The sequence below is a fragment of the Coregonus lavaretus genome, assembly GCF_964263955.1.
Source record: "Coregonus lavaretus genome assembly, chromosome: 1".
In the NCBI taxonomy this organism is placed as follows: Eukaryota; Metazoa; Chordata; class Actinopteri; order Salmoniformes; family Salmonidae; genus Coregonus; species Coregonus lavaretus.
The window spans coordinates 28,937,200-28,950,096 of NC_139988.1; the positions used below are offsets into that span (position 1 = coordinate 28,937,200).

Genomic DNA, 12,897 nt, shown 5'->3' on the forward strand with positions numbered 1-12,897 from the left:
GGAAAAGAGAGGAGAAGAGATCGAAGGGGAGAAGGAAAGAGTGCTTCCATTTAAAACTCCTCACAGTGGTCTGTGGAATAAAGGAAGGTTAGAGGAGAGGAGAACGAGTGAGGAAAAAGAGAGAGAAAGAGAGAAAGATTTGAGTTAGGGAACTGGGACTGTAGTGATTTTCTTCAGGACAGGCGGAGACAAGCGGAGGCAGCAATGCAGGCGTTTCACTGGGGTGAGTGTGTGTGTGTGTTTGTGTGTGAGCAAGCCACAGCATGGTTCATGATCAAACTTACTCTGAAGTGTGTGTGTGTGTTTGTGTGTGTTGTGTGTGTGTGTGTGTGTGTGTGTGTGTGTGTGTGTGTGTGTGTGTGTGTGTGTGTTTGTGTGTGTGTGTGTGTGTGTGTGTGTGTGCTAACATGCATGTGTGTGTGCTTAGGAAATATTTGACATTTTCTCTGTTTAGTCAATCAAAGTTACCAATTGGAACTTTAGGCACTCGAGTCGGTGTGGGAAAGCTGTTGTTGAAGCTCCATCAATGAAAGGTGTGAGGTGATAATGTTATCCCACATTTTCCAACTCTAGGTACATAGACCATAAAAAAAGGGCTAAGGTGGGGGGTTTGGGTCAAAGTTTTGTGGGATTTTGAGGTGATGGGGCTCAGGACATTGGGGTAACGGTTTAGTGTTGGGGTAGGTGAGACAGGTTTTTGGGGGGTATAGTTAGGTTTTGGCAGCCTGTGAATTGTAGTTATTGGATAATTGATATTCAGAAATCGGCTGTAGGTTATTGATCTGTGGTCTGTGTTACGGAGGTTTTGGATAAAACCTGTTACCCTTCTGTCTGACAGCTTGCCGGGAGAAAGGAGTTATTCAGTCTGTCCACAAATACATACACATACATACACACACATACACACACACACACACACACACACACACACACACACACACACGCACGCATGCAAGGACTCACACACACACATGCACACATACACACACTAAACTAACCACTATAAATGAGGAGCAACAAGTTGTAAACACAAACACAAACACACACACACACACACTGTTTGTCCTGATGAGAGAGTAGAGCACAGAAGTAGTCATTGTTGTATAGTTGTCTCTTTTTAATGAGCAGTTTCTTCATCATAAGAACATTGTAATTTGTCCTCTGTGTTGTTATGCAGGATGTGTCAGCACATATGTATACAGACTCTATGTTGTCAGGGTTTGCACTGCAGCTATCTCATGTAGCCTGGTTAAACCAGACTGAATGCTGAGCGCACCATTTATTCACTTAAACAACAGTGAATCCGTTTGGAATCCAGGCTATCTAAATTCAGCTCAACTTCATATTCTAGCTTTTTGTTTGGCCACATAAAGTTTTTGTTGATGATCTATCTGAGACATACAATTAAAGAGTGAATGATTGGAATACAATGTCATTGTCTAGACTGGTTAAACTGTGATTAGGGTGATGGCACATTTCACTTGGTATGACAACATGTCAGGATAGAAAAATAATGGATTACAGATTATCTGAGGAAGAGAAAGAGAGTGAGAGAGAAGGATGAGAGAGGGGGGAGGAGAGAGAGAAAGAGAGAGAGATACATACTGGGTTAAGGGGACAGGACAGTGAAAGAGGTGGAAATGATGGTTACCTCATAGACGTTGGAACAAAACAGATGAGGTAAACGTGTGTCTCATGCTGCGGGTCTCGTAACCCTTTCCACATTGACTTGACCCAAAGTTGACTCACACTATATGTGTGTGTGTGTAGGGGGGGTGGCATGTAGCCTAGCAGTTAAGAGCATTGGGCCAGTATCCAAAAAGTTGCTGCTTCTAATCCCTGAGCTGGAAATGTGAGATATAGCAAGATGTATTTTCTCTGTCCTTCACAAACCTCCATAACATCTCCTTCTCTCCTTTCCTATTCCCTCTTTTCCCTCCTCCCCTCTGACTCCCTCGCTTTCCTCTGTTCTTTTCCATTCGTTCTGTTCTGTTGACCCCTGTGCCAGGCCTTTATATAAGGTTTCTGGTTGAGTGTGAGAGGGGGGATGGAGGGAGGGGAGTAGAGAGAGGGGTGAGAGAGAAAGAAGAGCTTAAAGAGAGGGCAAGAGAGCTCATTAAAGTAGGGTTGGTCTCAGCTCACTGCGCTGAATCAGTGTTTTCCATACCACTCTGTTCCCCCTCCATCCATCCCTCCATCTCTCAATCTCTCTGGCAGCTAGAGTTAAAGTGACAGAACTGTCTGTCTCTTTTTTTCCGTGTGTGTGTGTATAACCACTTTTGTACTTCTGGTCGTTTCCCCCTGCTCTGTCAAACTCTGGGCTCTATTTTAACAAACCTAACACAATGGTAAATCTTAGCGCTGGCAGTAAACAAGTTGTAGGTGTGTCGAGGCTTGACCACTCACTGGCCAATCAGTACTTGCACCATGGCTAAATATGTGGTTGCTTTAAAGTGTGTATTTACAGTCTTTTATGTATTGCGTTGTCATCAACTCCAATTTGAATGTTAGTCTGTTATAGCCTAGTTTTTTAAATAGCCTGCAGAAACAAAATAACAAAATGTACTGTATGTAGGTCAATCCCATCTTTGCTAATTATGTTGAACATGTTTACAGTCCACGTTGTAAGAAGCCTAATTGCATGGCTTCAATATGGAAATATATTGTTAAATAGGATCTACACTTGTAACAAGGTGAGTAGGACGGAGCCAGGCGCAGGAGGTGTAAATCAGAGAATAGGGTTGATTTGGTCAATACAGCAGTCCGCAGCAATGCGTAAACCAAATACAGTGCGACTTAAATGCGTACTGGGAAAACAAAACACATGTGTGAATATCCCGGCGATAAAAGTAACATAATGCTCAACACAAGCTAGCGACACCTCCACATGGAACAATAACACACAAAAACATGGGGGAGCAGAGGGAATAATTATACAGAGACTGATGAGGGGACATGTACCATGTGTGTGTGAAAAACAATACAAAACAAATGGAATGATGAAAAGAGGAGCGGCAGTGGCTAGAAGGCTGTTGACGACGAACGCCAAGCCTGCCCGAACAAGGAGATGAGGAGGGAGTCGTGACAACACTGATATAGGGGCTAGGCCTGCCGTAAATTGCATTATGTCTACCATGTCTGAGCCATGAACATGCCAAACGTTAAATTCACTAATAAGGCTTAAAAAGAGAGTAAATAATTCTAATCAAATTCTAATCAACATTTTAAGGACACACCTCAAATATTGCCACCTCAAATATTGCCACCTCAGCGCAAGCGCAGCGCAAGCACAGGCGAGCTGATGTTGGACAGGTACATTGCAGAATCTGGCATAAGGGGTGGAAAATGCCAGTCCGCCAGTTTTTACATGACGAAATTGCAAACTAACGTGTGTTTGACACTTGTGCCTCCTTAGCGCCAGCCGAAAATAGAGCCCTCTGTCTCTCTATGATGAGTTATCCTGAATTATACATTATAGTTATCTTGAATTACACACTCCCTGGCACAGTTTGACTTAGGCAGCACTGCTTATGTAACAGCTGGTGTGGAATTAATTTGTGAGTGTGCGTGTGTGTGTTTGTGTTTGTGTGTGTGTCTAATCCTACCAACTATGCATTCTGCTTGAAGTCAGCAATGAGGAAACTACTAATGATTAATTGAATGACTGTTCAACTGTCTCTAACATAACTTTAGCTTTGTTGAAATCTTGACTTTGCTGAGCAGAAACAGATGACATTTTGAAGCTCTGTGATAGTGCGACCTAGTTTCTCCTGGTTCTCCCCAGACTCAGGGTGCTGTTACTGGGCTTCCCTCTCCTCTTTCTGCCCCCTCCTCTGGTTCATGGCAGAGTGGGGTTGTATTTAGAGTGAGATAACAATTTTGTTTATTATCTATTTCACTTGCTTTGGCAATGTAAACATATGTTTCCCATGCCGATAAAGCCCTTTGAATTTAATTTGATTGGATTAACGCCTCTGTCCTTGTCGTCTTTAACTCTGAAACAATAGCTCTCCACTTACTATAGAAACAATACCGCAGAAGGGAAGGGGAGTTTTGGAGGGAAGCTTTGGAGGAAAAAGGATTTCCCCCTCTCTTTTTGTGTCTTCTTTCTCTTTAGTTTTCTGAGCTCCTCGACAATTATTGTCAAAGCAATCAGGGTTGGTTGTAAAACTCAACACAACAATAGACCCTAAGGGGATCATCTTAACCAGAATACAATACTGTGAGCTACTTTCCCCATTGGCTTACAGCAACAAAACAACACAGTCAGTGTAGCTAAGGCTTTTGTTCCAGACCAGTATCAACACACTGGATTCAAATAATCATGTTGATGAGTGAAACCAGGTGTTATAGTGCTAGACTACGATATAATTCGATACAACAGATGACACTTCAAGCTATCTCATTCTCTCTGATCTACAGGGGGCCATCGTGGAGTGATAGGCAACTAGGGGAGGTGTCAAGGGGTTGATTTGGGACTGGTGTCTGATGGACAGTAGCAGGCTGGCAGAGTGGTGCCGAGTCTCTCCACACACCCACAACCACCACCACCACCACCGGTATTCACATTATCCCTGTCTGCATGTCTGACCGCGAGCCGCAACCCCCCCCCCCCCCCCCCACACACACAAGTGTCTGTTTGTCTGACCACCGGCCACTGCTAAATAACCATTAGTGGTTGGAAATTCCGAATTTTTCCGACTGGACTGATTCAACTCAGCCATTTTCCCTCACATACTTCCAATGCCTCCCCTCCCCATTCCCAGACCAGAACAGACCTGCTGACTGAGGACCAACTGTCTATCTCATCTGCCCAGAGCTGTCTCCTACTGTATACCTTACACCCAGACCCACAGAGTAAATACAGTAGAATATAATATAATAAAGTGGAATAGAATATAATATATTATGGTAGAGTAGACTAAAGTAGAATATAATAGAATAGAAGAGTAAGCAAGAGTTACACTGGGAAGACATGGAGCCAGTCTAGTGATATTTTTTGCTATTAGACAAAAGGGTTAGCGATATGAGTTTGATATTGTATTGATGTTTTTAAATAAACAAGGCTTCTGATGGAGCACCTCCTCTCCCTCTCCCTCCCTCCCTCTCTCTCTCTCTCTCTCTCTCTCACTCTCTCTCTCTCACTCTCTCTCTATTTCTCCTCTCCGGGCATTGTTCTTCTCCTACTCGGTTACTCTTGAATTATTCCATCGTTCCTCCCTGTATGTTTCTGGCAGTGTATGATTCTCTAAACTGTTTAACACAGGGCGTTATTAAGCAGGGACCGTAGCCAATACCTGTCTAATCAATCCCTGTAGCGATTATAATGACCAGCCAAGACCTGATGATTCAAACCCTGTTGCGACGATGATGACCAATGCTGCATACAACCACCACTGTCTCACTGTGTAACTTTGGCAACATCTTAACACTGCTGTTATGCCCATACAGTGAACTCCACCTGCTGTGCCTGCGTGTGTTCCTGTGTGTGTGTGTGTGTCTGTGTCTGTGTCTGTGTGTCTGTGTGTGTGCGTCTGTGTGTACGCTGTGCCAGTGTACTCCCTGCTTTTTGCCACTGGAGACAAACACAGTCCTCATGTGATTGACAGCTACTGTCCCCCAGATGTCCCCATGTTTGTGTTTCTCCTTCAGTCTTATTGACGTCTCTGACTGCATCCACTTTCAATGGATTACTGCTCTCTATCAACCCCCAAAAGGACTCACTGTGGGTGTGTGTGTGTGTATGTGTGTGTGTGTGTGTGTGTGTGTGTGTGTGTGTGTGTGTGTGTGTGTGTGTGTGTGTGTGTGTGTGTGTGTGTGTGTGTGTGTGTGTGTGTGTGTGTGTGTGTGTGTGTGTGTGTGATTCAGTCTTCAGCCCTCACTACAGTCTGGCCATAATGGAGCCCAGATGCTTTGAGATGCTAAGGAGCCAACCTGCTCCCTGTCAGACTGATACACACACACAAACATTCCCTGACTCACACCCCGACTCACTCATTCACTCTCTCTTTTTCTTCTTTTACTTATTCCCGGTATCTTCTTTCATTCTTTCTTTTGCTCTTTCTTTCTTTTGTTTTTCTCCTTCTTTTCCTTTCTTTCCTTCTCTTATTCCCACCCTCCCTCCCTCTATCTCGTTCCACCCCGGGCATGAAACATGTGGGCCTCTCTAGTGCCATGGCAACCGATCCGAACAGAGAGAGTAGCTGAAGTCTGTAATAGCAACAAGTTGGCTGTAAAATAAAAAAAACTAAACTGGCTTTTGTTGCCAGTCTCTAGCTGTGTTTGATCTGTGTGTGTGCATGTTCATGTGCACGTGCATATATTCTGTGTTACAGCATAGAAAGCCTGCTTTAATTAAGTGGGTCAGTACCTGGTGGCAGACTGATTGAGCATTCAGCAAAGCTAGGTACTTCCCAACCTAGAGAAGGACAAATTGGCACAGAAACACAGCAACCGACTGGCAGCCATAGTGGTTAGTAAGAAGTGGACACACACACACGCTACAGGAAGCTACATGCTACATGCAAGCCATGTGAGGGAAGGTGACAGAGACATCAGACAGACAGTCACTGTGTAGGAATGTAAGGGCAATTAAAAACTAAAACTACGTTTTAGAGTGCCTTCGGAAAGTATTCACACCCCTTGACTTTTTCCACATGTTGTTGTGTCACTGGCCTACACACAATACCCCATCATGTCAAAGTAGAATTAACAAGTCACATAATAAGTTGCAGTGGACTCACTCTGTGTGCATTAATTGTGTTTAACATGATTTTGAATGACTACATCATCTCTGTACCCCACACAAACAATTATCTGAAAGGTCCCTCTGTCGAGCAGTGAATTTCAAACACAGTTTCAACCACAAAGACCAGGGAGGTTTTCCATTGCCTCGCAAAGAAGGGCACCTGTTGAATATCCCTTTGAGCATGGTGAAGTTATTAATTACACTTTGGATGGTGTATCAATACACCCAGTCACTACAAAGATACAGGCGTCTTTCCTAACTCAGTTGCCGGAGAGGAAGGAAACTGCTCAGGGATTTCACCATGAGGGCAATGGTGACTTTAAAACAGTTACAAAGTTGAATGGCTGTTATAGGAGAAAACTGAGTATGGATCAACAACATTGTAGTTGCTCCACAATACTAACCTAAATGACAGAGTGAAAAGAAGGAAGCCTGTACAGAATACAAATATTCCAAAACATGCATCCTGTTTGCAAAGAGCACTAAAGTAAAACTGCAAAACATTTGGGAAATAAATTAACTTTATGTTCTGGATACAAAGAGTTATGTTTGGGGCAAATCCAACACAACACATCACTGAATACCACTCTTCATATTTTCAGGCATGAACTATAAAGTCCTTCATCACCTTGCCCCCCCTAACCTCTTAGAACTTCTTCACCCCCACCAATCCACACGCGCACTCCGTTCCACCACAGCAGGCCACCTTTTCATCCCCAGGTCGAAGCTCCAGAACTTCGGCGACAGGGCCTTGTCCAGGGTTGCTCCTAGGCTCTGGAACTCCCGCCATCAGTGACTTGGAGTCCATCACTATCTTTCAGTCCCTCCTTAAGCCCCACCTCTTTGACAAGGCCTACCCTTAAGCCGCCCTCCCCCTCCCCAAAGGCCTACCCTTAAGCTCCCCCTCCCCAAAGACACTCCTCTCTTCACCATACTGAGCAGCACCTAAACCAAACCCTTACCCTAAACCGGGTTCATATCCTAACCCCAATCCCGCACCTTACCCTAAAGCGGGTTCGTATCCAAATCCCAATCCTGCCCCTTACCCTAAACCAGGTTTGTATCCTAATCCCAACCCTACCCTCCCTATACACTGATAGATCACACTCTTTCCCTTATTTGAGCTCACCCCTCTATTTATTCATGCTTTGTTTAGTCTGATGTTTTGTTTTGACTCCTGTTTTGTTGTTTTTCTTTTTCATTTGCAGTACCAGTCAAAAGTTTGGACACACCTACTCATTCAAGGGTTTTTCTTTATTTTTACTATTTTCTACATTGTAGAATAATAGTGAAGACATCAAAGCTATGAAATAACACATATGGAATCGTGTAGTAAAAAAAAAAAGTGTTAAACAAATCAAAATATATTTTATATTTGAGATTCTTCAAATAGCCACCGTTTGCCTTGATGACAGCTTTGCACACTCTTGGCATATATATTTTGATTTGTTTAACAATTTTTTGGTTACTACATGATTCCATATGTGTTATTTCATAGTTTTGATGTCTTCGCTATTACTCTAAAATGTAAAAAATAGTTTAAAAAATTAAGAAAAACCCTTGAATAAGTAGGTGTGTCCAAACTTTTGACTGGTAGTGTATATCATTGTAAAGTGACTTTGGGTCCTTGAAAGGCTCTATATAAGTCCCATGTACAGTCGTGGTCAAATATTTTGAGAATTACACAAGTATTGGTCTTCACAAAGTTTGCTGCTTCAGTGTTTTTAAATATTTTTGTCAGATGTTACTATGGTATACTGAAGTATAATTACAAGCATTCCATAAGTGTCAAAGGTTTTTATTGACAATTACATTAAGTTTATGCAAAGAGTCAATATTTGCAGTGTTGACCCTTCTTTTTCAAGACCACTGCAATCCGCCCTGGCATGCTGTCAATTAACTTCTGTGCCACATCCTGACTGATGGCAGCCCATTCTTGCATAATCAATGCTTGGAGATTGTCAGAATTTGTGGGATTTTGTTTGTCCACCCGCCTCTTGAGGATTGACTACAAGTTCTCAGTGGGATTAAGGTCTGGGGAGTTTCCTGGCCATGGACCCAAAATGTGTCACGTTCGTTAAGGAACGGGTCAGACCAAGGCGCAGCGTGAAATGCGTACATGTTTATTAAACTGAATAAACACACGACAAAACAATAAACCAACGACACGTGAAGTCCTAAGGTAACACACAACAAACCTTACACGGAACAAGATCCCACAACCCACTAGTGCCAATAGGCTGCCTAAGTATGATCCCCAATCAGAGACAACGAGCTACAGCTGCCTCTGATTGGGAACCACACCGGCCAACATAGATCTACACCAACTAGATCCCACATAGAAAATACTACATAACAAAGAATATACACACCCTGACTCAACATATACGAGTCCCCTGAGTCAGGGCGTGACAGTACCCCCCCCCCCCCCCCAAAGGTGCGGACTCCGACTGCACAACATAAACATAACAGGGTAGGGGCCGGGTGGGCATTCCGCCTCGGAGGCTGATCCGGCTCGGGGCGTGACGACCTCTCACTCTCCGCCTCCCTGTTGCGCCCCTGGTCTGGTCTGGACCTCGGTGTGCTGCTTTCCCTCTCCTTCCTCCCATGATACGCCAGGCCCTGTCTGGACCCTGGTGTGGGAGACCCCGAACCTGGAGAGGGGCTGACGTCATGGTCTGGACTGGAGCCGCTGACCGGAGCTGGACTGGACCCCGGTGGAGTGGACTGCTCTGGCTCCGGAGTGGAACAGCTGACCGGCACTGGATCAGGCACCGGTGGAGCGGACTGCTCTGGCTCCGGAGTGGAGCAGCTGACCGGTGCCGAACCAGGCACCGGTGGAACGGGCACGGGCCGTGCCGGACTGGACAAACGCACCACTGGTCTGGTGCGAGGAGCAGGCACGGGCCGGACCGGACTAGGAACACGCACCACTGGCTTGGTGCGAGGCACAGGAACGGGCCGGGCCGGACTGGCGACGCGCACCACTGGCTTGGTGCGAGGGGCAGGAACAGGCCGGGCCGGACTGGCGACGCGCACCACTGGCACTGGCTTGGTGCGAGGAGCAGGAACAGGCCGGGCCAGGCTGGCGACGCGCACCACTGGCTTGGTGCGAGGAGCAGGAACAGGCCGGGCCGGGCTGGCGACGCGCACCACTGGCTTGGTGCGAGGAGCAGGAACGGGCCGGACCGGACTGTGAAAGCGGACTGGAGGTCTGGAGCGGAGAGCTGGCACAACCCGTCCTGGCTGACTGCCCACTTTCGCACTACACGTGCGGGGTGCTGGCACAGGACGCACTGGGCTGTGCACGTGCACTGGCGATACCGTTCGTAGAACTGGCGCAGGATATGCGGGACCGAGGAGGTGTACTGAAGACCAGGAGCGTTGAGCCGGCACACCCCGTCCTGGCTGGATGCCCATCTTCGCACGGCACGTGCGTGGTGCAAGCACAGGACGTACAGGACTGTGCCGGCGCACTGGCGACACAGTACGTAGCTCCGCATAACACGGAGCTTGCCCAGTCATACGCCTCTTCGCGTGAGTACGGGGAGTTGGCTCTGCTCTAACCCTAGGCTCCGCCAACCACCCCGTGTGCCCCCAAATTTTTTTTTCTTGGGGCTGCTTCTCGGGCTTCCTCCTCGACCGGCCTCCTCCGTGTTGCCGTTGCTCCTCTCCTGCTTGGGCATCTAACTTAGCCCATGGTCCTCTCCCCGCAAATATCTCTTCCCATGACCACAAATCGGCCACCTGTGACATGGCCATTCGCTCCGCCTGGGCACGCTGCTTGGTCCTCGTTTGGTGGGATCTTCTGTCACGTTCGTTAAGGAACGGGTCAGACCAAGGCGCAGCGTGAAATGCGTACATGTTTATTAAACTGAATAAACACACGACAAAACAATAAACCAACGACACGTGAAGTCCTAAGGTAACACACAACAAACCTTACACGGAACAAGATCCCACAACCCACTAGTGCCAATAGGCTGCCTAAGTATGATCCCCAATCAGAGACAACGAGCTACAGCTGCCTCTGATTGGGAACCACACCGGCCAACATAGATCTACACCAACTAGATCCCACATAGAAAATACTACATAACAAAGAATATACACACCCTGACTAAACATATACGAGTCCCCTGAGTCAGGGCGTGACAAAATGTTGATGTTTTGTTCCCCGAGCAACTTGGTTATCATTTTTGCCTTATGGCAAGGCGCTCCATCATGCTGGAAAAGGCATTGTTCGTCACCAAACTGTTCTTGGATGGTTGGGAGAAGTTGCTCTCGGAGGATGTGTTGGTACCATTCTTTATTCATGGCTGTGTTCTTAGGCAAAATTGTGAGTGAGCCCACTCCCTTGGCTGAGAAGCAACCTCACACATGAATGGTCTCAGGATGCTTTACTATTGGCATGACACAGGACTGATGGTAGCGCTCACCTTGTCTTCTCCGGACAAGCTTTTTTCCGGATGCCCCAAACTATCGGAAAGGTGATTCATCAGAGAAAATGACTTTACCCCAGTCCTCAGCAGTCCAATCTCTGTACCTTTTGCAGAATATCAGTATGTCCCTGATGTTTTTCCTGGAGAGAAGTGGCTTCCTCGCTGACCTTCTTGACACCAGGCCATCCTCCAAAAGTCTTCGCCTCACTGTGCGTGCAGATGCATTCACACCTGCCTGCTGCCATTCCTGAGCAAGCTCTGCACTGGTGGTGCCCCGATCCCGCAGCTGAATCAACTTTAGGAGACAGTCCTGGTGCTTGCTGGACTTTCTTGTGTGCCCTGAAGCCTTCTTCACAACAATTGAACCTCTCTCCTTGAAGTTCTTGATGATCCGATAAATGGTTGATTTAGGTGCAATCTTACTAGCAGCAATATCCTTGCCTGTGAAGCCCTTTTTGTGCAAAGCAATGATGACGGCACGTGTTTCCTTGCAGGTAACCATTGTTAACAGAGGAAGAACAATGATTTCAAGCACCACCCTCCTTTTAAAACTTCCAGTCTGTTATTCTAACTCAATCAGCATGACAGAGTGATCTCCAGCCTTGTCCTCGTCAACACTCTCACCTGTGTTAAATATACACTGGAGTTGCTTACCAAGACAACATTGAATGTTCCTGAATGGCCTAGTTACAGTTTTGACTTAAATCGGCTTGAACATCTATGGCAAGACTTGAAAATGTCTTTAACCCTTTATTTTTGTCACTAAACAGTGTCCATACATGTGACCGACCGGCTAAATTCGGTCTAATGTAGCAACATTTGAAATTGTGTTTTTTACATAGGATAAATGTAGAAACTCAGTACTAGAAAATGGGGTATCATACACTACAGTTGAGGAATAATGGGAAAGTAATTCTGCTTTGAAAGTTGATAAACTTGTAACCTCACTTTTGAGAAAATTGCATTTTAATGTTTTGGTACACCTACTGGAGACCTCTTCTTTGTCTACACCCATTCAGCATCGTTCACACCCTCTTAAGCTTTAGACCCACCGATCTCTTTAAGGGTTGAAGTGAGCGTTCTGTCCTCACAACAGCAGTCAAGCACCCAAGCTAACTGGCTAACGTTGGCTAGCTTGCTAGCTACTTCCAGACACAAATGAGAGAACAGCTCACTCTGACCATTTTACTCGCCCTAGCAAAGCTGGTTAGGCTGGTTGGGGACTGCAATTGTGCTGCTGGCAACAATTTACGCTTTTTTGCCAACGTTTACTTACACCACCCATATTCAAGATGTTTTCTCCATCTCCTTAGCTATCATACTCTAATTCCACTGATTTCGAAACTCTGTCCTCCAGAAAGTGGAGAGCAGCTCTTATGCAGTTCTACTACGCAATATATTTTTTTAAAAGCAGCATTAGACAGGATTATCTACACATACTGACCAGCTCAAATAGACAGAAGCGTGGTACATGGCAGACCAATCCGAACTCATCTCTCGGCATGTCCAGCCCACTCATTATCTCAGCCAATCTTGGTTAGCGGGAAGGTTACTGTCTTTTTCTGTGGCTAAACCAACTCGACTCGTAATTTAACAATTTTATTCGTATTTACAGATGGCATACAAGTTTGTTATTAAGGCACATGAAAGTTCACATGTTCCAGAAGGCATTTCTGCCAAAAAACGCATTTTGATAGAAAAATTAAA

General features: G+C 45.7%; 1 protein-coding gene across 1 annotated transcript in view; it reads left to right on the plus strand.

Annotated features, from left to right (window-relative positions):
• Positions 1 to 164: 164 nt before the first annotated feature.
• LOC311131844 (leucine zipper putative tumor suppressor 2 homolog) overlaps positions 165 to 12,897 on the plus strand; it is a gene marked incomplete at its 3' end in the record, with an annotated part of 28,746 nt that continues 16,013 nt past the window's right edge. Inside the window, exon 1 of the mRNA XM_084164973.1 lies at positions 165 to 223. The remainder of the gene's footprint in view (positions 224 to 12,897) is intronic.